Below are 21946 nucleotides of genomic sequence, written 5' to 3'. Positions count from 1 at the left end.
GTAGACCCTCCTGTAGACTTTAAATCATCTCTAGATTACTTCTAGTAGCTAATATAATGTAAGTCCTCTGTAAATAGTTGCCAAAGCAGGAAAAATTCAAGTTTTGCTTTTTGCCACTTTCTGAATATTTTTTCCAAATATTTTCAATCCTTGGTTGGTTGTATCCACAGATGCAGAAGCTGCAGATATGCAGGGCTGACCTGACTACACTATGATTTTTCCCTTCTGGAAACCACTAGTTGAGAGTTAAGATTCAAACCCCTTTTCTGAAGTGCAGAACTTTTTTTTAGAGGACGTGGTATTCCCCATACTTCTTTTAAACATGCCCAGGCTAATCTTGTAAATCACACTGTTCTAGCTGTTCTTCACTATCCCAAGTTCACCTTCTTTCTATAAGCTCATCCTTGGAGAAGTTGTTTTGGGGACTTTCCTGTCCTACCTGCTGGCCTCCAGATTCCCCCTTGATTCCAAGGTGACAGTGCCTTTCCTGAAGTCACCTCAGCCCAGCTGATCAACTCCCTGAGTTTTGCCCAGAGAATGTCCAGACTGTCACACTTGTGGTGTCCAGTGTTTCACTCCTCTCCTTCGTGACCCTGAATCTAATTCCCTAAGTGCTCCGGAGCCTTCCCTCATCTGTCCGTGTTTCTCTAGCTCCTTGCCCTCACCTTCCCCACTGCCCCACAAGAGTCTCCTGCCATCTTGGTGACACAGGTGTCATGTCCATTTCCAGGTCTCATTGTTTTCTACCAGGAAAGCTTTAGTGCATCTAAAATTAACTCTTTTTTGTCTTACATTTTGAGTAATCCTAGGGTTTTTTCCATTCCATCTATCATGAGAAGCCCTTGGCTTAAATGTCTCACATGGTGAAGAGTTATTTTTGCTCAATTCATCTACATGTCTTTGCTCATATTCTCTCCTATTCCTCATAGAAACTGTTCCCTGGAGCTCCCTCAGATAAATCAAAGCCCAGACTTTCATTTCACAGACATCAATATTAATTGAGCACATACGATGTGCCGAGCATTGTGAATAGTTTGGTGAGGAAGACAGCTGTGTGGGAAGGACTCCGGGTGTTTAGTGCCCTGGGAACGGGGGCAGGGGATGGAGATGTGTGCTGGGGGAAGATTCATCCAGGAATTGATACCTGAGTTCAGTCTGGAAGGAAAAGATGGTGATCATGGGTGCCTGGCATGGGATGGCAGGAGGCGGGTAGGCGGTAGTGGAAAAGGATGGCGCATTCCAGGCAGAGTGGAGAGAAAATGAAACTGGTCTCATATATGAAGCCCTTTCTCTCAGCATTCCCGCTCTATTGCCTTGGGTGTTTCACTTAATGAACATCTAGTCTCATCTGCTCTATTTTAAGTGTCTTAGGAACAAAGATGCTGCCACTTCCTTGGGATTCTGTGAAATTCCTAGAAAGAGCAGTCACCATTAAGAAGAACAGGGGAGGACGATGGGAAAGGATAAACTGGGAGTTCGAGATTTGCAGATACTGACTGGTGTATATAAAATAGATAAACACGTTTGTACTGTGTAGCACGGGGAAATGTATTCAATATCTTGTGGTAGCTTATGGTGAAAAAGAATATGAAAATGAATATATGTACATCCACGTGTGAGTGAAGCCTTGTACTGTACACCAGAACTTGACACAACATTGTAAACTGACTATACCTTAATTGAGGGGAAAAAAAAAAGAAGGAGAACAGATACAGGGTAGGTGTTGAGGGAGTGAAAGGTCTGCAGGGTGGGCTCCTTTACATGGAATGAAAGGTTTTGTCCTCCTGTGTAAAGATAACTCCACTCAGGCCTTGAAACGAAGTGTGAACAGACGATCAATAGCTTCTTGCTCTGGCCTGGGTGTGGTAACGTCCAGGCCATTAGTATGCTGTTGGCCCCTTTCCACGAACATTTGTTTCCCGAAGCCTCGCTGCAGCATTTCCGAGCTCCTTGGCTTCCTCTCCAATCATTTGCCCACCCTCCGGGAGGAAGGGCTCTCTCTCTCGCTGTTTATGAACAGGGTAATGTGTGTCAAATTGCCTTGGCTTAACCAGGCAATTGTGCACCTTTAAAAGGTATGGGCAAATGTTTCTCTGTGGTCAGATTGGCCCATTATGCACATCTGTTCTCTTGACCAAACTCCAGCAATCTGCCCTCGCTGAGCTCCAAACTCCACAACCTGCTCCTGGCTGGCGGCCCAGGCCTGGCGGGAGAGTCTATGTGTGGCCAGCCTGCTGGGTCCTGGCTGTCCAGGGGCTCAGGACTGTGGCATTCATTTATGGGTCCCCACAGCTTTAGTGGATCCCCAGGAGATCGCCAAAGATCTTGGGAGGGACCCAAAGGGAAAGGAGGGGGAAAGGGAAGGGGATTTGCCTAAACGGAAGGCGTGGGCACTGCTTGTGGGAAGTTTGGAAACTGAAACCAGTATCTGCCTAGTTTTTCCTTTTAGAAGATGACCTGCAAGAGGGTTAGTTTGATTAAAAGCCAGACATATTTTTGTCTTTCCCCCAGCTCTGGCTTTCCCCCAAATTCTTTGCTTGGGCCTCCGCACTTAAGTAAATCCCCGTAAATAACATGCAGCCACGATGGGGAACAGTGCAGAATTAAGCCCAGCTGCCTTCATGAAGGATTCCATGTCCAAAGACCTCCAAGATATCCAGCGCCCCCACCCCGTGATTTCTCCCCAACCCAACGCGCCCTTTCCTAGCCGCTTTCACTGCTCTCCTGGACTTTCACACCTGCCTTCCTCGTCTGCCCTTCCCACCACAGTCTATCCTCAACACAGGTGCCAGAATTTGCTCCTTAAAATGGGGCAGCTTGGGAATATAGCACACATTATATAATAACTATAAATGGAGTATAACCATTAAAATTTGTGAATCACTATATTGTTCACCTGTAATTTATATAATGTCATACATCAACTATACTTTGATTTTAAAAAGTAGGGCAGCTTTTGTCACGTCTCTGTTCAAAACTCTCCCATGGCTTCTCACCCGATGCAGAATAAAAGTAAGATCTTCCTCTTGGCCATTAGGACCCTTGGCCACCCCTTCCTTGCTACGTCTCTAACCGCAGTTCCTCCTTCCTTTGTAGCTCACTCTGCTGCAGCCACGCTGACCTTCTTCTGTCCTTTTGTTGGAATACGTTCCCTCCGGATGTCTTTGGGTCTTTGCTCAACTGTCCCCGTGGGTCACTCCCTCACCATCTTCTGGTCCAGTGCTGGCCTCTTCCACTAGGCCTTCTGGTCAGCCTCGTTTGAGGTTGTCCTTATGGCCACCTAGCACTTCCTCTTCCATTTCCCTGGTTTAGTTTTTCTGCAGTACTTACCACCCTCTGACATGCTAGATGCTACTGTTTGGTTTTCTGTTTATCTCCAACTTGAGCTTTGTCTGCTGTTGATCATTGCTGCATCCCCGGTGCCTGGAACAGTGCTGGGCACAGAGTTGGTGCCCAGTGAAAATTGGTAGAATGAATGGATGGCTGAAGAATTTGAATCAGCATGAGCAGAAGATGTAAGGTAAAAATCTTAAAAATCTGAGAAGATGTAAACAATGAGGGCTTGTGAGAACGAAAGAATGGCCTAGACTCACTCTTAGGTTGTGAACTTTAAGTGCAAGAAATGATATAGGAGATGACCGGGTGGAGATTGTAACGGCACAAAATTCAACATTCTGGGTGAAGAAGATACACACTGCTTCTTGCTCAATTACGAAAGGGAAACCCTGTGAGGTGCAGCCATTAGTCCTGATAAGTAGAAAGGAAGAGGTAAACGTGAACATTCATCTGCTTTTTCATTTAATAAATATTTAATGATTATCTGCTCTGCGCCAAGTCACTTTGAGGAGGCCACAGGAGACTCCCAGACAAATCAGCCACTTCCCTCTGGCCATACACACACACTCACTTTCAGAGGATAAGGTGAACACACCTTTGCCAAAAACCCAAGGAATGTGACAGGTGCAGAAGTTACTGTGGTCAGATTCAGGGAGAACTGAATGGCACTTGACCTGGGCCCTGAAGGCTGTGTGTGAATTAGAGGTCAGAGTGTGGGAGGTGGGCATTCTGAGCTGGGGGAGGGAATGGTTTTAAGTAAAGGGACCCATGCCCAAAGAGGGACTCACTCATGTGTTAGCCTGTCCCCATAGCCACCTGGCTCCGTTTTTCAGAAAAATCGTTTTCACAGCTACCACTGAGGAGGAGGTGATACAGAATAAATTCAGCACCTTCCCCTCCCATGCTCTCATCTGCAGTTTCAAAGTGCGGCCCCTGGATCAGCGGCATCAGCGATACTTAGGAGGTTAGAAATGCACATTCTCAGGCCCCGCCCCAGATCCACTTATTCAGAAACTCTGGAGTGGGGCCCAGCAGTCTATTCTTTTAAAACAATTTTTATTGAAGTGTAGTTGAGTTACAATGTTAGTTTCAGGTGTTCAGCAAGGTGATTCAGTTATACATATACATATATATATTTTTTTTCCTTTTCAGATTCTTTTCTATATATGTTATTACAAGAAATTGAATATAGTTCCCTGTGCTATACAGTAGGTCCTTGATGTTTATCTATTTTTTATATATAGTAATGTGTGTCTGTTAATTCTTAACCCCTAGTGTATCCCTCCCCACACTTTCTCCTTTGGTGACCATAGTTTGTTTTTTATTTCCATGAGTCTGTTTTTTTGTTTGTAAATAGAATTTGTATCATTTTTTTTTAGATTCCACATATAAGTGATATATGGTATTTGTCTTTATCTGTCTGACTTACTTCATTTAGTATGATCATCTCTAGGTCCATCCATGTTGCTGCAAATGGCATTATTTCATTCTTTTTCAAGACTGAGTGATATGCCATTGTGTAATATACCACATCTTCTTTATCCAGTCATCTGTTGATGGACATTTAGGTTATTTCCATGTCTTGGCTATTGTAAATAGTGCTGCTGTGAGCATTGGGGTGCATGTGTATTTTTGAATTTTATTTTCCTCCAGATATATGTCCAGGAGTGGGATTGCTGGATCATATGGTAAGTCTATTTTTAGTTTTTTAAGGAACCTCCAAACTGTCCTTCATAGAAGCTGCACCATTTTACATTCCTACCAACAATATAAGAGGGTTCCTTTTTCTCCACACCCTCTCCAGCATTTGTAGACTTTTTGATGATGGCCATCCTGACTGGTGTGAGGTGATACCTCATTGTCGCTTTGATTTTCATTTCTCTAATAATTAGTGATATTGAGCATCTTTTCATGCACCTGTTGGCCATCTGGATGTCTTCTTTGGAAAAATATCTATTTATGTCTTCTACCCACTTTCTGATTGGGTTGTTGTTAGTTTTTTTTTTTTTTTTGATATTAAGCTGTATGAGCTATTTGTATATTTTGGAAATTAGTCCCTTGTTGGTCATGTCATTTGCAAATATTTTCTCCCATTCTGTAGTTTGTCTTTTCATTTTGTCTGTGGTTTCCTTTGCTGTGCAAAAGCCTTTAAGTTTAATTAGGTCCTATTTGTTAATTTTTGCTTTTATTTCTGTTACTCTGGGAGCTGGGTCAAAAACAAAACTATTGCTGAAATTTATGTCAAAGAGTGTTCCGCCTATGTTTTCCTCTAGGAGTTTTAGAGTATCCCTTCTTACGTTTAGGTCTTTAATCTATTTTGGGTTTATTTTTGTATGTGGTATCAGAGAATGTTCTAATTTCATTGTTTTACAGGCAGCTGTCCAGTTTTCCCACCACCACTTATTGAAGAGACTGTCTTTTCTCCATTGTTTATTTTTGCCTCCTTTGTCATAGATTAATTGACCATAAGTGCATAGGTTTATTTCTGGACTTTCTATCCTGTTCCATTGATCTATGTGTCTGTTTCTGTGCCAGCACCACACTGTTTTGATTACTGTAGCTTAGCTGTATAGTCTGAAGTCAGGGAGCATGATTCCCCTAGCTCTGTTCTTCTTTCTCAATTGTTTTAGCTATTTGAGATCTTTTATGTTTCTATACAGATTTAAAAAATTTTTTGTTCCAGTTCTGTGAAAAATGTCATTGGCAATTTGATAGGGACTGCACTGAATCTGGATATAGCTTTGGATAGTATGGCCATTTTAACAGTACTGATTCTTCAATCCAAGAACATGGTCTATCTTTCCATCTGTGTCATCTTAGATTTCTTTCATCATTGTCTTATAGTTTTCATAGTGCAGATCCTTTGCCTCCTTAAATACTTTTCACAAGCATTTTAGGTGATGCAGAGAACTGCTACTGTGGTCCATTCCCCATTTATGGTCCCCAGTCAGCAGACATAACTCAGGAGTTCTGAGGTCCCCAACAAAGAGGTCTGGTCCAAAGTGGAAAATGCCAGGACCGTGCTGCAGGGACCCATCACCATCCTGGCCTACACCAAAAAATGGGCTTGGGGGGCGAGCAGGCTGAAGAGTGGGGCAATGGCCTAGGCCATCCCTTTAGGACTTTCAGAGAAGTCATTTCACTTCATCTTTCACAAATTCTTAATGCCTGTCTGCTCTAAAGATAAGAGGAAAAACACCTGTACAATTTACATCTTCCTGATTGTCAAAAATTAAGCAGTTTGAAAATATAAGTGTAGGGGAGGCTGAGGATAAATGGGGACTCTTGTACACAGCCAGTGGGAGTATAAATTGACACTGTCGCTTTGGAAAGCAGTTTGGAACTGTCCAGTAAAGTTAAATAGACAAATACCTGACAACCCAGCGATTCCACTCTTGGGAAACCCCTTCGCACAGCAGCTTGAAGACACACCAAAATATTCACAGTTAATGAATGAAAATAGAAAACAAAACAAAACAAAACTGGAAACAACACAAGTGTTGAGTTGAGTAACTGGTGGTTTTTGCTTCCGATGCAGCAGTTTATAGAAACGAGGATGAAGTATGACTCTGTGCAGCAACCTGGCTGAATCTTAGATAACATAACATTGAGTGAACAAGGCCAAGTGTCAGCAGGCTGCTTAAAGTATGATATTAGTGTTTAAAAGCTCCAAAAGCCAAACTGAACAATATAGTGTTTAAGATCATATACATATGATTATATATGACATATGTAGCATGTATATAATTTTATATATGATACAATTTTTTTTAAATCAAAGAAATGAAAAGCACAATTCAAGACAGGAAGGGGAAGCAGATCACAGATGTGTGCAATAATATTGATAATATTCTACTAGAGTTAGGTGGGAGATTCACCAGTGGTTGTTCATTTTATTGTTTTGCTCTGTAATTCATATTGCTTGCATTACATGCATTCTTGTATCAAATACTGCATAAGAGCGTTTTAGAGTTTGGATTTAGAAATAGACAGGCGGGGATGTGAAAGCCGTCTTTCTTGTGATCTTGGGTGTGTTACTTCATTTCTCAAACCTGTAATAGTTACATATATCACTCTTTGAGAGCTGACTGGATGCTCAGCACTGTGCTAGTACTTTTCATCCATTACCTCATTTAATCCTGCAAAAATCTGTCTAATGTGGATCGCGTTGTCCCCATTTTACAAATGATGATCTGAGGCTGCATGAGGCCTAGTAAGCTCACCCTGCATGGCAGGGTGAGGACTCCAAGGCAGCCTGACTCTAACCGGATACTGTAACCCTTGGGCATATGTGAAATCGGGATCAGTTCTCACTGCTTCACAGGGTTGGTCTGAGTGCTGAGTGTGTGTGTGTACCTGTGAGCCAGGAGACACGAGTGTGCCAGCATTCCATTGTGTTAGGGCCACACTCCCCCACTGCCACCCCCAGAAAGAAAATGGCCACTTGTAATGGATTTGATTATTATTCCAGATTCCCCACCTTGTTCCATAATGGATTATACCGCCTGTCATTGGCAATGCTTCCTGATAAAGTAGACAGAACACACACTCTTCTGTCATTGAGTTTAGGCTTGTCCATCCTTAGTCAATGGACTGTTAGTGGAGGCCATGCAGGTAGAGGCTTTAAACGCCTGGGTGATTTTGCTTGCCCCCTTCCACTCCTGCCTTCTACTGCAAGATGCTCATGTCCTTGAATGAAATGCTCATGTATGACAATACACAAATGTTTCTTTTAAGTCCAGTACAAAGATGTGAAGATATCAGCCTAGAAGCACTGTGACCCCAAATTGTTTCAGTGATCATTTTGGGGGTAGCAGCTTTATTAAGATATAATTCAATGTCATACAATTGACCCATTGAAAGTATACAATTCAGTGTTTCTTCATATGGTCACAGATTTGTGGAGTCATCACCATGATCACTTTCAGAACATTTTCATGAGACTAAAAAGAAACCCCATACCCTTTAGCAGTTACCTCCACTGCCCAACCCCAAGCCCCCTTCTCCATCCTTAGGCAACCACTAATGTACTTTCTGTCACCATGGATTTGTGTATTCTGGACTTTTCATATAAATGGAATAATACATTATGTGATTTTTTGTGACTGGTTTCTTTTACTCAGCTTGATGTTTTCAAAGTTCATCCATGTTGTAGCATGTATCATTACTTTGTTACTTTTTTTGACTTGTGTGGCTGTGCCACATTTTAGTTATCCATTCATCAGTTGATGAACTCAGTGGTACTTTTGAGCACCCACAGAAATACACAGAAGGAAGAAGAGTGTTACAATGCGCTAGTGACTTCATGGGACAAAAGACTGTATTGTAATGTACTGACTGTGTATACAGGACTGTACTATCCACACAACAGTTCCATTTCTCATAGTAAATAAATAAGTTGGCATATGATTTAATACACCAGTCTCTCTGAGACTTGCTAGCATGCAACAGTGTCCTCAGGTGCAATCAATTTGCAATCATAAATGCAGTAATGTTTCTATAGAGTTGAGGCCAAACTCTAATGGATGAATTTACCAAGGCAAATGCCACTTTCAGTCTAGGTGACCAGGTAATCTTTCTGGGCCACAGCCTGTGGCATTTATTAATTAAAAAAAATTCTGTATAACTCACGGAGACTGAAAGTTTCTTTCCTTGAAACAGGTAATTAAGTCATTTCTTCCATGTGGTCCATTGTGTACAGTGATAGCATCAAAATTCTGAGTGTAACTTCCTCCTCATGGCCTGAATTCTTGGACGTCTTTATTTTACTGAACCAGCAGTTTTACTGATGCCGAGGTTCAAACATATTTGTCTATATCACTCACATTACACCAAGGAGCTTTGTCATCTCGATTACAATGAGGACACTGCAGTGACTAAGGACTCCTTGGGTCCCACCAGACTAGAAATGCAACATGTCAGACTAGAGCAATTTTCTCTGGAGCAGTGACTGTCGACCCTAAGGATGGAGTGTCACTATCTCAGGAAGGCGCACTTTGAAAACAGAGCAATATTTTGTCCCCTTGTTTTGATTTATTTTAGTCCCAATATTTAATTTAGATCAAATGTCAATTGTTATTAAAAGAAGGCAAGAGGATTTTATCTTATCCAAAGTGTTCAGAGACTTGCAATTAGTGGGTAAATAAGTCTTGGAGATCTAATCTACAGCATCGTTATTATAGACAACAATACAGTATTATAAACTTCAAAGTTGCTAAGAGATTAGATCTTAATTGTTCTCACTATGAAAAAGAAATGACAACTATGTGGCATGCTGGAGATGTGGCTAATGCTACAGTGGTAATCATACTGCAAGATAGCAATGTATCTAATCAACACGTTGTTGTACATCTTAAACATACACATATGATACATATATCTTACACATATGATATATGACAATATCTCAAGAAAAAAACAAGTCTTTAGTGACAAAAAAAAAGTGTTCAAGGGAACATGGATTTAGAAAGTTTAAAAATACTACATGACAAAAAAAAAATGCTACATAGGTTGTAAACCCCAATGTCTACGGGACCAGACAGGAAGAGCCAGTCAGATGGATTGAAAGGGACTACATCAAGCTGGAGAATGGAGATTGGCCATATTCTCTTACTATAAGCTGGTAACATTAGACACAAATAATCAAAAAGTGGGTAAAAATATACGTAGACAGTATGAAATAGACTCCTGAAAAACCCTTTAGGGGGAGGGTATAGCTCAAGTGATAAAGCGCATGCTTAGCATACACGAGGTCCTGGGTTCAATCCCCAGTACCTCCTCCAACTACAAATAAATGAATATACTTAATTACCTCCCCCTTATAAAAAACAAAATAAATAATAAAGTGTGGATCAAAAAGAATTCAGAATCGAAATAAAAAAACACATATATATAAAAGAAAAACCCTTTGATAAAAGAGAAAATTGAAAGGTAAATTATGAATTATCTGAGAAGCAAGGGGAAGTGGAACAACCCCTCTGAGTCTCTGGGACAGAGTGAAAGCTGAACTCGGAAGGGGAAGTATAGCCTTCAATGCTTTCATCGGGGGCAGCAAACTTTTTCCGTAAAGGGCTTGAGTTTGGTGGGCCACATGGTCTCTGGCACAGATTTTTTTTTTTCTGAAAATGTTTTAAAAATGCAAAAACCATTCTCAGCTCCCAAGTTGTACAACAACAAACTGTGGGTCTGATTCAGCTCTTGTGTAACAGATTGGTGACCCTTCCTTTTATTATGAACGAGGATTCCTCTCCCCCAAAACTTCAGTACCAATCTTAAGAAGTAGAAAAAAAAACGACAGCAACAAATAAAACTGCAAAGAGAAATTAATAAAGATAAAAGCTGAAATGAATGGCATCAGAAACAAAAAGAAAAGAATAGAAAGAATTTATAAATCCCAAAGCCGGTGGTTAAGACCAATAAAATAGAGAAGCCCTTTGAAGTTTGACTAAGAAAAAAGTGAGAGAAAATGTGTACAAGATTAGCAATGAAAATGGAGACGTAGCTATAGGTACAGGAGGGATTTTTTTTTTAATCTAAGACAATACTACACATGCAATTCAATGGCAATATGAAAACCTAAAATAAACAATTTCCTGGCATACATTACCAAAATTGATCCAAGAAGAAATGAAAACTTGAGGAGACCAAGTACCACAGAAGAAAGATGATTAAAGGTTTACTCTTTAAAAAGACACCAGAATCAGATGGGTTTGGAGGTTTACGTACTCTTTAAAAAACGAATAATTCTACTGTTCTTTTTTTAACCATCCAGGCAATTAAAAAAGATAGAAAATTCTGTAACTTCCTCTTCTTAGAAAGTAAGGGGCTAAAAGTCCTAGAACAGGAGCAACACCTACATTTTATCTTGAAGCTCAGATCAATGGGTAGTGTCTGCTCGGAGACCTTGCAGAAGAGATTGTGAGACCCAGTTAAGATCCAGGGGAGAAAAACTGGGATTTGATTTGCCATCCTTGACCCAGCCTGGAATATAAAGTCAAATGGATCTTATGAGGAATTTTCCAGGAATTACTCTATGATGTCTTCTAGGATTCTGATCAATGTATTTGAGAAAACTTGTACATTCAGTAAAATTTATATTCCTGTAATGACCATTCAGCTAGCATATGAATATCATCTAGATTAAGCTTCCAGACCAAAATCTAACTTTGTATGAATCCTCACTGCTCTGGGTGCAGCAAATGTTACAGAGGGAAACCAAGCTCATGGGATACTTTTCAGTTCGAGGACCATCACGAGATCATCTTCCTGTCTTTGGTGCCTTTGCTAATCTGTAGCTGAAAGGAAATATTCCCATTCCTTTGACCCAACAGCGACCTCAGGGCATTCTTTTCCTAATTCACCAAATGTAAAAGCAACTAGAGGGCAGCTCTTCCATTCCCAAGGAGCAGCTCATTCAAGTGACTGCACTGACCAGCCCCGCCAGGGCTTCCATAGTCCACCGCAGCTCCCCCTGCAGGCAGACGGAGGGGAAAAGGGCCAGACTCAGTAGAAGAGGAAGAAAGGAACTGCCCAGGCAATGAGTAAATCTCCATTATTGTAAAAAGGGGAATCATAGTTTCACTCTCCTCATTTTTATGATGAAGTAAGATCAAATGGAAAAGAAGCAAGAGAAATGATTGCTTTGGAAATGGCCTCAAACCTAGCACGTGTTTATTTAAGCGTCTCTGTGCAAACATAACCCTGGGTGTCGGTTAAATCAGCAGGCATGTCAGTTGGCACTTCTGGTTACAGACCATTTTACGGTCATACATCATTCATAGCCTCATAGCCGTAAAAGCCATTTGCCCTCTGTCACCCAACCAATCAGGACCCAGCCAAGAGGAAGCAGAGCAGGCAGGAGCCGGGCAGTTTTCTCCAGGCTCCTCTGAATTTCCACAACCTGGTTCAGCAGAACTTCACTGAAAATGAACTCTCCTGGGTTAGTAAGAACCCTTCCGCTCCCCACTCCCCACTAAAGAGCAATGTGTGATTTTAGGCTAATATTTATCCCATCACAAGCAACACCTTGTGACGTCCAGGGCAAAAAGACAGTGGGCATTGCACATAAATCCAGTGCCATCTCTGCTGCTCTGAAACACTCAAATGAAAAGACACAGACGGGGCGCTGTTCGCCCGCGCCTCAGCAATTCACTCCTAATGCCCACTCAGAGCAGATTTGAAATTGCCGTCAAGCATCTAAGCCACCCAGTGACTAACCTTGATCTGCCCTTGCTTCACTCTTGCTTCACATGTTTTCACTCTTCGCCTCCTCACTATTACTTTGTTATTGAAACTGAGAAGCCTTGATGATGGCCTCGGGCCTTGCAAACCACGCGTCTTTGGGTTCTTCCCAAATGCCTTTGCCTCCGGGATGGTATTTCGCTTGAAATGCCTCCCCAAATCTAGGGTCTTCCCTTTGCACTGATTATTGCTTAACTCTTTCTTAGTGCAGACCTTCACTGATGAGTAAGTCCCACAGCGATTGTCATAACCCCGGTGGGCGCCAGGACAGCCCCATCTGGACACCCCACTGCATCTCTGCTTGGGCATTTTGCGTGTCTTTGGCCTCTCAAGTCATAACAGGCTAGGATCAATTTTCCAGTGGCAGCTTGGAAATAATAGGGCGAAATGTATAGTAATACAGAAATATATTGTGAAACTGTCCTTAAACAAACAAATGAGCCACTTTAAAATATTACTGCTATAAATGACCATGACAGTGGCACAGCACATACAATAAAAAATAACTGCTGAAGAGAAGCTGCTGAATTACTACAGTAATAAACCAGATGTGATTATTATCATTTAACACGGTCATTGAATACCATGAATCCCTGAAGCCATTAAAATATTTATGATTAAACATTTGCTATTCCTTACAACAGAACATATAGTTGGGTACTAAAAAACTGTTAAAGTATTATTCCAGCTAATATATGCCAGTTCTGTAATAGAGGTCAACCAACATTGCCTGAATCCTTTAAAAGAGGGATGAACAGCTGCCTCTCCGTATCTGGACGTATTTCAGGATGTTTATGCTGCTATTATATACTCTCATGGTGCTGGGGAGGGTGTATTAACTCCACACTACTAAGGTAAAAATATGTTTCTATTCTGTACGTTCATGAACAGATGTGGGCTTGGGGGCTGTTCTGGTCATTCTTCTAGGAAAAAAGCACATATAGCAGATGCTTTCAAAGCCCTGCTCATCTCCCCCTTCCGCTTGGTACCTGTCTGGAGCATCCTTCAGCAGGCATCTCCACCAGAAGGTGGGAGCCTGAAAGGGCCAGAGAATTAACGCCCCTGGGAGTGGCCCTCAGCCCTGGTGGATGGCAGCTGGAGAACAAACGTCTTGGCCAAAATTACAGACATACCTCTCTTTTGAAATCTGCCCCTTGGCTATGCTCTTGATACCCTAGGTGCTTCCCTGATGAGTGTTCCAGTTAAAACTCCAGTTACGTTAAACATGTGATGGGGTTTGTTTTACTGAAGAAAAATATTACAACCAGTGTCTTCTCAAATGTAACTAGAGACACTTCTGCACCGTAGGGTCCATCTTCTGGGGTGTTTGCTTCTCATCTCTCTCCCTGCTTCTCCGCAGTTCGAGCTCCAGCGGTGGATGAGGCTTGTTGTCAGGAAGGGAACTCATCCGTCCACAGAGCGTCCTGGTCATGGCCTGGGAGTGGAGGGCTCAGTGTGGGAAAGAAAAGATGAATGAGACCCCTCCATCGCTGTGGCTTGGGGCTTAACTGAATATTTTAATTATTCATGCTACCAGAATTGGCTGTTTTTTTTAAAAATTATTACCAAAAGTAATCACCTTTCCCTATTATCTTTAGAGACAAACATTTTCAAGAAATAAGATGTTTTGAGTTGAACCCTGCTAGGGAACAATGTGGTGAGAAACAAAAAAGCAGGAATTTTGGAGAGAGACCTGGATTTGAGTCCCAGATCTGTGTCTGACCTAGTATGTGTATATATATATATAAAAAATATATATATATAAAATATGTGTGTATATATATAATATATATGTGTGTGTGTGTGTGTGTGTATATATAAAGCACATGTTGTGTAACACTTTCGGCCTCCTAACTTACCAGAGGCTCAATTTTCTCATATGTGAAATGACCATGGCATTGTATAAATTGATATAATGTATATAAAGCATTTAATACATATTACCATAGGAGTAATAGGTATTTAATAAACATGAATTTATTAGATGAGGAATGAATAGTGAATTTACCTACTCTGAAACTGTTTCTACACTATCATGGTGACAATTCAGTTTTTGGCATAAGATGTCACCTATTTGGAACCCACTTATTTCCCAGCCGTCTCGCTCTAGTTCCCCATCTCATAATTTTGGCAGTTTTACACATGTCCGCCATGGGGGTTCCATATTTGCCCTTATACTCCCAAGTTATATTTGTAGGTCCATCCCATTCTTGCTGTGGTTTCACATTTGTAGTTTTAATAACCTGGGCTGTGGTCTGATGTATGTACAGGAAAACTCACAAAGCTTCAGAGTGGAATAAAAAACATTTTCAAAGACCCCTGCTGGCTCAGTCAACCCTAATGAGCTATTAGGTCATTAGAGACCCTTTGCCATCAATTAATCATTAGATCAGCAACCAGCAACCATTCATTGATGACAGGCTTCTCCTACTTAAAGGGATAGTACTGTTAGAATGCAAAGGAGCCTTTGCCGGCATCTGTGAAACTGAAAAAGTAGCTCCATGTAATCTTTTCAACTTGTCGTTTACTCCAAAACCTGACATGAGGGCTCATCCAGTTTAGTGCTTAAATTTTCAGGTTACCTTGGCTTAGGAAGAATCTCCAATGAAAGAAGAATTAAGGGTTTGTTATAATTTATGTGTAGACATATAGCCCGGGTCAGGTAAAACGGGCTGAGACCCTCTCGTCCATGTGCCGTATGAATATCATTGCTGTGCCCACGATTTCTGTGACTTTCTAAAGGCTCATGTTCTTGGGAGTCTCTTCCTGTAATACGTTGTTCCTGCTGACACCTGGATCTCTCTCGGACCCTAAGGCTGCTCTTTCTTCTCTGCCCTCGAGCCACCAAGCCACATCCTAAATAACTACTCATATAATGCAATATAGAGAGACCTGTGGTGACAATTCCGTGTGAGGATGGGTGCTCGCACACAGCAAATGTTACCTAGCAGTCCGGCTTGGCCGACAGCTAACTGATTACTAAAAACTGAATATTTGACATCATTTTTGGTAATATTGCCTCTGTCATACCCATATCAAGGTGACCTCTTCGCCAGCCTTCCTCCTAAACATCTCCTACCTGCTGCTCTGTCCCCATCCCTCAAAATACTCTCTGCTTTTGAGGTCACTCCCAGAACCTCAAAATTACTAAGCAGAGCAATTCACCTCTGTCTTGGGCCGCATCTGAGGCACCAAAATGGCCCATCTAAGTATTTGCTAAAATGAAGGCAGAGCTGTCTCCTGAGACGAATTCTGTTATAGCTAATAGATGATTTTCTCCAAACATTTGTGACATTTGTGTAAGCAATCAAAGAGCATGCTCACTAATGCTTGATTATTTTATAACTTTCAGGAATTATGTTGAAGAACTTCATCACCCACCTGGTATCCACCAAGACATAGCCCTTCCTGGAATGAACTATGGTCTCCTAAAGGCGGTTTCGTTTCATGGTATGTGGAAGCCAAAGTTTGTCTCTGTGGGAATTCATTTCTGAAATTAGACTGAGCAAATATAATACGATTCTCAATGTATAAATACTCATTTAAAATTTGTTTTAATGTTGTACAGACAGCATTATTGTTTAGTCCTCTCTATTAAAAAAAAAACAAGAACTCTGTGTTAATTTCTTTGGGAATCCTGAGATAGTACTCAACTATGACAATAACTGCTTTCCCATGTTTTTTTAACTAAGTTTTTGCTTCACGTTAGGAGCAATGTAAAGCCCTACTGGACATTATCACACTTATCCTCACAGCGCCCCCATGAGGCAAGTATTATATTACCTCCTATTTAACAGTGGAGGAAACTGATTTCATGTCATTTACATATCACTTTTTTCTGGAAGGCTTTCCTGGTTTCCCCTATTACCATGCCTGACACATTTAACTGTAATGTTTGCCCATCTGTTGATGTCACTAGACCAGTATGGGCAGGAACCATGCCTATGTTGTTACCTGTTACTCACTGTGCCTAAGTCAGTGCCTGGCATGTAGCAGGTGACTAACAAGTATTTGCTGGCTGACTGGCTAGATCAATGAATCAGTGTAGAGAGGACTGACTCACTCAAGGACACTGGGTAAGAAGTGGAACTGACACTCAAACCCATGGCTCTTAACTGTCAAGTCCAAACTCTTAAAACGTCACGTAGAAGTTTCCTCCACCCCATGCCCAGCACCCAAATGAAAACAGTATGTCGACCTGAGCAACAACGTGGAAATTTAAGCCCATGGCAAAGCATCCTTCATCACTGGGGAAAGGCTGAGTTCCCCCAGGACTCTGTCCGGGAACCTCTGTACCAGGCAGGGTGTGAAGTGATAAAGGAAGGAAGAGATAGAGGCTGTCTTCAAGAAGGGGGTAATATAAAGCCCTGGGTTGTTGCTGCCCTGAGTGGTGTAGAGAGCCCCCCATCCTTGGTGCCCCCCGGGGCACCCCAGGCCAAGCCCCCTCCAGTCTAAGCTCTGAAGAGATCCATTTAAAACTCCAAAGCCTGGCCTTGAGAAAATCTTAATGGTCCAAATCCAAAGGGGTGGAGTGCGGTGAGATGATGCAGAACTGAGGGCAGTGGGGGTTGTGCAGAATCTCTTTTCTTAAATGAAAAGCCCAAATAAAATAAATAAATGAAAACATAAATCACAGTGTCTTCTCTGGGCTCCTGGCTGGAGGAAAACAAATTAGAAAGGGCTTGAATGAAAGGAGTATTGAAGAAGCTTGACTTGAATTAAGTGGTTATATATTTTAAAAGCACTTTGTTGGGTCCTGTAAAAATAGCAAATAAAAAGGTAGTAATATCCCCTGGCTCTTGGAGGCAAATACCAGTAATAAAGTAAGCTTGGTCGGTGGGGGCGGGGGGCCGTTTAAGAGTATGAACTTCAGCAGAAGGGGAAAGGAATACACTGGATTTAGAAACACTTTCATTTCTCCCTTAATAATTAATGATGAGGTGCTCCATTTTCAAATAGACATCATGTGTCTTTCTAACACCACTCACTTTCCTCTTAAAATGGCCCCAAATGAAATTTAAGGACATAACTTGAAATTTTTTTTCTTTTGACAAGCAACCTAAAGGAGTGATTTCAGGGCTATCAAATAGATATAATTTAGGGTCCGTTTTGCAATCCCTGTATACACAGTCCGAGAAAAATTTCACAATGAAAATTGTCACAAGCATCTACCACAAGCATCGACAGCCAATTTGCAGCTCCTTTTTGACCTTCCATGTTGGTATAAATTTAAAAATAACCCTTAACCAGAGAGCTTCCATATTTTTACAAATATATAGAGACTTGAGCAATGAGTCTCATAAAAATGGTCACGGAAGAAAATAACAGGGGAAAAGTTACTGGGAGAGAGCTCAATGAACTTTCTGCTTGTTAAGAAATGTTTAAATCCTTTTGTTTGTAAGTGGCAGGTGGGTTGTACAATTCCAATGTAATTTCAGAAAGCCATCTTCTGAGTGCAATAAACATGTCTGCAATAATAGGATTCAGAATATAGCAAAAGGCATTCCAGACGCCCTTTGATTGTGCATACAGAAGAGAGAATTTAGCTATAATTGGCTATAACACAGTTATGGACAGTAAATGACACACTGTGGATTTGGGTGATGTAGCAGCTCTGATTAGGGATGGTACAGTTCAGCCAAACACCAGAAATAAAATAGCGAGTGTATGGTGACACAGCACCTTTTCTCCCTCCCTCCCTCCTTCCCTTCCTCACTCCTTCCCTCCCTTCCTCCCTCACTCCTTCCCTCCCTTCCTCTCTTTCTTCCTTCCTGTTGAACTGAAGTACCATAACTTAGATTAGAAAACTTATTCTCTTATTACACAACTAATCAATTGTCAGCCAAGTCTCCATTCTTTTCAGAGACGAGCAATTGTATAGAAAGGGGGAAGGTAGAGCCCATGGAGAATTGACTTTTGGAGAACTGGATGTAATTTGAATCAAGAATTATAATAGGAAGTAAACCATTACAATAAACAAGGAAACATGTACACAATTACTTTCACGGTGTAATTTTATTCACTCTAGTTGAGAAAATAAAGAGATAATACTGACCGCAGCACCTGGGTATTTAATGCAAACTGTAAAATCTATTATATTAAACAAAGTCAAAAGCAATGTGAAAGATCTTGAATCTATTCAAGGCGTGCACCTCATTACAGACTTAGCAAATTAAAACACAAATAGGATTAGAAAAGAATAATGTAACAATCTCCCACTACAGTCCCTAGAGCATTAAGTCATAAATTGGGTTTGCATTAAATTGTGCTTGCAGTATTGAATTCAGGGAAAGAGCTGTGGGCTGGAGATAAACCATGCTAGGCTACTCACCAACTTTGGCAAAGCTATGTGTTTTCTGAGACGTGTAGTAAATTTGTTAGAATATAGCAGGTCCACAAAAAAATGAGCACTTCATATCTTAATTAAAAAAATGTCTGTGTCACACCATATGTGGCCTGCGGAGATAAAAATGCAGACAAAAACCCCACATGTGAAAGGGAGCTGTGTTACCTCCGTGTGTAGAGAGCCATTCCCAAACGTAATGTTTCTTGAAAAACAAAAACAAACACTCTCAACAGTTTTTGATGAATTTTGTTTGTTTGTTTGTTTGTTTGAACATTTTTGATTGATTTTTGCCAAGGAAGGAAGTAAAGGAGAAAACAAACCAACTGTTTTGGAGAACGCCTGTGGGCTTTTAGACTGTCCGGAGCAATGTTCTCTTTGATTCCGCGTGAAGGTTAGACCTTTAGTATTCTGGCTGCTCTACAGAAAAATACATCTGATTTTTTTTTTTTTTTAAAGAAAGTGGGTGTACTTAAATCAATTTTTAAAGTGACTCAAAATTGAAAAACACTGTCCACCACGTCCCTTCCATTCCAGGTTTACTCTGTTTGGTTTGCTTCCTAACCCCTGCGTGAGGGAGGCTAAATCAGGAAAAAAGGGAACGCTTCTGATTATTTGTATGGTGCCCTTATGTTAATTCCTCTCTGATGCCTCTTTGCAAATGGGCAGGCCAAAAGCAGAAGCTGGGCTGATGGTCTGGTTTCCTCAGGGCCCTGTCCCAGGGCAGGGCTCAGTTTCTTTTCTCTGACTTCCTAAGGCTGGTACAAGAATTAAAGAAAATTGATGTAAAATATTAAAATATTAGTCTCCCTGCTTCCACTTCATCACTGAGTTTAAGTCATGGAAGCAACATCTGCGAGGTTACACAATGTCACTGGTCCCCACAGTGGAAGTGCAACCTTCCAGGCTCAGTGGTGTGCAGGACTTTCTTGGTTCTGGGGTGAAATCTATCCAGACCTCCCTGTTGGGGAGACCCACGCCTCCTCTTCCTCACCAGCCACTTCCTTTTCTCTTCCAAGCCTCTGGCTCCCCTCCTCTCCCTCTCAGCCCTTGCAGCTGTCCTGGCCTCCAGGCGTAGGGTTTCTACATCACATTCAGCAGCAGTCTGTTTAAATGGACATTGTCTATTTGTAAGAGCTTATTTGAAAGTCAAAACGGCTCCCATTTTGGCTTTTGAAAGACAAATATAGGCAAAACCACGCAGTGCCCCTGAAGTATGATGGATACCCAGGACCCGGTGAAGTTTCCCACAGCCAGTCTGGCTTGTCGTGGTGGCCATTTTCCTGTCGTGTTATTTATGCGGTGGTTTTACTTCTAATTATGGCTTATGATGGCTGTGAGTGCTGAGCAGTAAGAGAGCAAATGGCATTGTCCTGCCATTTAACTCCGGCCCATAAAATGGGTGATAAAGCTGAGGGCTTAAAACCAAAACCATACTCCCCAAAACGTAACTTTCTGTGACAAGCTCACATCCGCTGCAGCCGTTCTGAGTCTGGAAACTCTCACTGAGGAAGCACGCGGAGGCAGGTGACTTCTGAGGCCTGGGAGCCTGAAATTTCAGCTCCGGCTTCATTCATAAGTAATCCTTTATTGTAGACAAAACAACCCCGGACCTTGCGTCTAATTAACACGTGCCAGGTTTAATCAGAACCAGCGTATTTGTTGTTTGAAAACTAATGAAAGCAAATAGATGTTACTTAACACCATACATAATGGAAGGTCTTTTGTGGTTCTCAATTTTGATGACTATTTTTTGATGCTAAGAAGAATGCCACTTGGCGTGTGCACAAACAAAGAAGATAAATGGCTGGGACGGGAATGAGTTGTCCATAATCTGATTAAAGCCATAGAGCTGGCTCCTAGGAGAACCGCACGGGGTTTAATGATTGGGTTGTTGTTCTTAATATGTCTCATGTTCACTCTTAAGGAAATCAAGAAAAATGTTAAGAGGTTACTGCTATTTCACTCTGGCGTTGGGCTGTCAGAGCTTCTGACAGGAAAAGAACATTCTCGGTGGCTGGAACACAGTGTCCAGCCATGTAAGCTAATTGGCCCAAAAGGTATCGGGACACATTTAAAACCGAAATCTGCCCCAATTCACTCACTCTGCTGGCAGAGCCGTCGGGGACGAGGCAAGGACAGGCGTGATTTGTTGAAGCTGGGATGTGAGATGTGAGAAAATTGCTGAGAAACGCCACTCATCTTCTGTTTAGTTAGTTCCTTTTCCTTCTTGAAAGACTGCTTCTGGACTTCAGGAAGATGTCTGCTAGGGTTTGGACAGTAAATACATTACTTAAAAGCTTGGGGATACTCTAGCCTGTTGGGCTGTTGGGGGAAAACTCACACGCATGCTTGAGCTCAGTGGAGCTCGTGATGGTTGAATGCGATGCTTGCTCCCCCGCCCCTTCCCGTTAGTGAGCTCTGTGGTCCTGTGTGTGTGAGAGCGCACAAGCACGCACGTGTATGTGATGTATTCACACATACTGTTACTCATGAGTGAGGGGTCCTGAGAATTTAAGTCAGTCTAACAACTTGAACAACATAAAGAGGGCTGACTCTGTGCATTGTGCGTTGCCTCCAGGTCTCAGGAGCCACATGAGCTATCAGAGATCTAATACATTTTAGGATGACCCCAATGACATCCAGCCATTAAGATCTTTGTTGCTTTTGAAACTCCACACTGGGTAATTGGATTCCAGATGGAAAGGAATTGGGTTATTCTGCTTATTTTAAACCAGTAATCCAAATGATTTGGAGTACTCTACTTGCAGTTCATCCAGTACATCTTGAGTGCCCACTGTGTGCTAGTGTTCTATTTTACAGATGAGAAAGCTGAGGTTCAGAGAGGTTAAATAACTTAGCCCCTAGCCGAGTGGTTAGTCAGCTTAGTCCCAACTCTGAACAAAATCCGTCTGATTCTCAAGTTCATACTCTTTCTACCACCCTGTGTGTCTCCATCAACAGTAACCTCCATGTTTCAACAAATATTAACTGTCTCTTTCTGGTCTCTTTTCTCGATAGGGTCCC

At 41.7% G+C, this 21946-nt stretch overlaps 1 long non-coding RNA gene across 1 annotated transcript in view; it reads left to right on the top strand.

Annotated features, from left to right (window-relative positions):
* Positions 1 to 16021, top strand: part of LOC102534476 (uncharacterized) — a 119055-nt gene extending 103034 nt beyond the window's left edge. The window contains exon 3 of the long non-coding RNA XR_012074710.1: positions 15929 to 16021. This is a non-coding gene — a long non-coding RNA (uncharacterized lncRNA). The remainder of the gene's footprint in view (positions 1 to 15928) is intronic.
* Positions 16022 to 21946: the final 5925 nt, after the last annotated feature.

The sequence above is a fragment of the Vicugna pacos genome, chromosome 7 (assembly GCF_048564905.1).
Source record: "Vicugna pacos chromosome 7, VicPac4, whole genome shotgun sequence".
Classification (NCBI taxonomy): domain Eukaryota; kingdom Metazoa; phylum Chordata; class Mammalia; order Artiodactyla; family Camelidae; genus Vicugna; species Vicugna pacos.
Note: the sequence above shows the minus strand (reverse complement) of the source record. Positions and strands in the feature narration are given on the sequence as shown.